This window comes from Etheostoma spectabile, chromosome 3 (assembly GCF_008692095.1).
Source record: "Etheostoma spectabile isolate EspeVRDwgs_2016 chromosome 3, UIUC_Espe_1.0, whole genome shotgun sequence".
Taxonomy (NCBI): Eukaryota; Metazoa; Chordata; class Actinopteri; order Perciformes; family Percidae; genus Etheostoma; species Etheostoma spectabile.
In genome coordinates, this window is record NC_045735.1 from 29,532,948 (window position 1) to 29,537,387 (window position 4,440).

The 4,440-nt window shown below is 40.3% G+C and overlaps 1 pseudogene; it reads right to left on the reverse strand.

The window, feature by feature from the left end:
• The window catches only part of LOC116687025 (extracellular calcium-sensing receptor-like), a 37,614-nt pseudogene that overhangs the window by 28,364 nt on the left and 4,810 nt on the right, over window positions 1-4,440 (reverse strand).

Sequence of the window (4,440 nt, forward strand, 5' to 3'; positions counted from 1 at the left end):
CTGGGATTAAAGTGATCCAGACAGCGCAGATATCAGCATGCTGAAGGTGATAAATTTGGCTTCATTAAAAATATCAGGCAGTTTCGGGCCAGAAAAGCAAGAATGAAACATACATGGCCAGAAGTCCTATGTACCAAGGACAGCCCAAAACCTACAGCTGAGCACAGAGCACACTCTAAGATGATTTTGTCTTTGAAATCTTTAGATTCTAAATGGAAAAGGAGGAGAAATTGATAACCAGAGGATACATATGTAACTTGTATAACAGTGAAGACCACAACAGTGAGTCTTTGCTGTGCAGGCCCAAACCATTTCATAACATTACTACCTGGAAGTGTGGCCCTGAAGGCCATTAACACCACTATAGTTTTCCCCAGAACACAAGAGATACAAAGAACAAAGGTGATGCCGAATGCTGTGTGTCGCAGCTTGCAAGACCACTCAGGGGCCGGCCTATGAAGGTCAGAGAACACAGGAAACACAGAGTCAAGAGAAGAGCAGCAGGAAGCTCAGCTCAGAGTTGTTGGCCCGGCAATAGGAGTTTTCCTGTACTGAAGAAAATGAAGCCACAACAGCGTGATGCATGTTCCAAATAAGGATGCTGCAGTGAGCAGCACTCCCATAATATCTTCATATGATAGAAACTCTGCCTCCTTCTCACACAGCTCTTCTCTCATTTGACCAGAACTCAGGGTGGCATCGCACACAGGTGATGGAATCTGAAACAAATAGCAGTTATTAGACTTTCTCAGTACATTTTTCTTTGTTTCTCTCAACTTACATCTTTTCTTTGCATATAAACTGATAACATGCATTGTTTGTCATAATTATTGGATTCATAAGAACCCCCAGCAATGTTTCATAGTTCCATAGTTTCATCATGTGTGGAAACAACAAATACCATAACAACATTTCTAGAATTCTTTAAAACGTTGTAATATACAGTAAGGTAGTTGAAAACTGTGGCAAAATTAGATTAAGGAGTCACAGACTTTGGTTCTGATTTTAGAGTTAATGTTAATATTAATGATGTGCATCGTTGTACTGGTTCAGGTAACATCTTGAGTTACACAACAACCCTGCATTAATGTCTTTTGTTTGTGTACATACATGTGGGTGATTAATTGTCTTCAAGCAATGTCTTTAAAACAGACAAATAGCTTTAATTTGAATATGCTTATTATGCAGCTGCAACTCACGATGGGGGACCAGCATTGTATAGGGTGACCATCTATTTTGAGTGAGCGGACCCTATGTCAATGATCATTTTGATAACTTTCAACAGATAATCACTGTACCAGTAATGTTGCTTATTTCTCCCTCTGCACATCTTAAACAGTCATAGCCGCAGACAGGCTTTCCTTTCTGGAGAACCTTGCGAGTTCCTGGGGGACATTTCTCACTGCAAACTGACAAAGGAACCTGTATGAAAAAAACAATAATAAGAAACGTATGGGCATGTCTTTGACAAGGGTGTGGCTTTGCAAGCCTCTATTACTAATATTCTGTATACAAACCATATTATTGACACAATAACTTAACTAATCACATCCCTTATGAAAGTTTATGTTTGAAATTCACAGAAACTAACATTTACAATAATACCATTTTAGCTTACCTGTTGTGAGTTCTTGCCCAAATTAAAGATATTATTAGCAGATTCAGCTGTTGTCTCAGGTAGAGATGCATCATAAAGACCAACTCTGAGAAGTCCACAATGCCATGTTCTGTTGGCTGCAGTTATAATTTCATACTTGCTGCTGGGTCTCCATTCTCATTAAAGTAAACGTCATCTCCTTCCTTAGTTTTGAACTTAATGTTTTTTATGTGCTGTAAAATCTAAGAAGACATGTATTCATATCATTACCTGATGAACATGTAGGCCTATTGTCAATAGATGATAAAAAGTGACAATCATTTATTTTCAGAATTTGAACAATTTTCTTGTTAATGTGACTTAGTTAAAAACTATATGGAATATTGATGTGCTACTCACGTAAATGGATCTAGCTGCACCTTGTTGTTACAGGTGTTGTTACAGCTGAGAACATTATGAAGTGCGTGGGCCACAGCATACACTCCTTATAGATAATTGTAAAAAGTAGGCATGAGCGACATATCAGTAAGCTGTTTTGTACTCCAGTCAGATCTTCATGGCCAGTACCTCTCTCTGATTCCTGATGAAGATTTGGACTGTTGAACTTACAGTTAAAATAGGTCTACCAAATCTGGAAACATTTCATTACTAGAGAATTGAGCGGTGTCACATTCAACATGAACTCTATCATTCCATTGACATGTGCTTGGGGATGGACAGACTATGGCACCATCCAGAATGTGATGCCTATCCATGGCTGCAGTTTGGGAATCAGAGATCCAAACATCAGTGCCTACCCACTGGTACCCAGTCAGGTTGTGGCGAGACAACTGTTGTACTAATGCAATAACATCAGGGGCAGGGAGGAAAGTGACAATCACCTTGGAAGTGGAAGCCTTTATAATGTCAATGATCCTTTTAATTTTGTCTGGTGGGTCTGTTATAAAGAAAACTACAGAGTACTTAGACAGATGCCAGATGCTGGGCGGTTTCTGTGAAAGTGGCCATGCCATTGTTGCCATAACCATCATTTGTTCTAATAGCTCCAACCCAAGTCACCAAAGTGCTTGACCAAATGAGCCAGGCTCTACTCTGGTAATAGTCACTGGGTATGTTTAAGAAGGAAGGGTACTTAGTTTTATCACTCAGACAAGCACAAGTAGCAAAGTGGCTGATCTAAAAGAAAAAGAAAAGAAAAATATTCTAAGATGAGGTGCAAAATATGAAACATTATTGAGCAAATGCAATTATTTAAATCCCTTTTTCTATGTCCAGCTGAATAGAATTTAAATACTATTTTTTCACGAATATAATTACATTTGACAAATTCTACCCACATTGGGATATGAAAGGGTCCGATGACAGTAGCTATAGCCATGCAAGGAGAGGAAGATCCTTCACCTATTATGGCGAACTTGGGCAGGTTGGTACATTTTGATCAGAGAGTGCAGATATTATCTCATTACCATTAGCCAAGGCCAGTGAACCCTCACACTTCTGGCAATTGAGGCACAGGAATCATAGATCTATAGCCCAGAGAGATACCAGGCAGTAGGTCTGTGCTGTTATTAATCTCCTCTATGGCACGAAAGAGCATAGCCGAGCAAACTGGAAACCTTTGAAATTCAAACTGGATACCACACATATATAATAATAAATACTAGTTGAAATTTGTCAATGAAATAGAAACAGTGCATAGTATAATTCAAGTATTTTCTATAATAGAAAAAAACAAGGACTATTTTTTACTTAAAAGTTTGACTTTTCTTCATACAATTTAGATCTAAATAGATTCTACTGTATAATTTACCTGCTGCATTCCATTGGCAATGGTTTTTGCCTGTAGGTGTCCTGTCCGACTTTCCAGCGGGCGTACAAAGAGAAGATTCCCCCCAACATAATGTCCCCATCGTAGATAGCTGGGGTGTCTCAGGATCCCCTCTCAGCCTGCACAAAGAGTCCTCAGCCTGAGAGAAAGATGCCACCAGCAACAGAGTAGAGTGCCCAACCCTGCTCTTGCCACATCTGTGTGGATGTCATACTGTTCTAAGGAGCTAAATCATGGGTGGCATCACATTCATGTAAATCAAAAGCTTGCATGGTATTATAGTTATTTTGAAGCAACTGGGAAATACGCTAGAACAGTGACGTTGTATGTCTGTAGGGGGGAAGGAGGGTGCCCAAACAGCAAAAGGGTTTTTGCCTTTGCAAACAAGCAGGTTAAAAAACAAATCTCAAACCTTCTTGCCACCAAAGTTTCAGGCCTATTTACAAGTTTCCTTTCACAGCCATTGCCATAGGCTCCAAGCTATCTTTCCATGGTTATACAGGACAGTGTAGTAGGGAAAGTGAGGAAAAAAGAAAACAGCAGGGACAAAAAGACAAGGGGCCTGTTGCACTAAAGTAGAAGAAAGATATCCAGGATAAGTGAAAAAGCGCAGCTTGACTTAGTGTGATCCGCTCATTGCGGCTCAATCGGTTGCACGTTTGCCGAGCCACAATGAACAGTGAAGCTATGTCAAGCCAGGGGCAGATAGCTGGGATAATTGCACGTTCATGGCTTTCTTAAATGACCCCAGTATCGATCACAGATTTACTGATGCAGAATTGAGAAGACGCAGGGCCATATGTTTCACCAATGAGCAGCAGCTTCTAATGGAAAGTAACGAAGAGGGGAAGCATATGCAAAAGGGAAAATACGGCTCTATCAACGGAGAGAAACCCCAGAACACAAGAGATACAAAGAACAAAGGTGATGCCGAATGCTGTGTGTCGCAGCTTGCAAGACCACTCAGAGGGCCGGCCTATGAAGGTCAGAGAACACAGGAAACACAGAGTCAAGG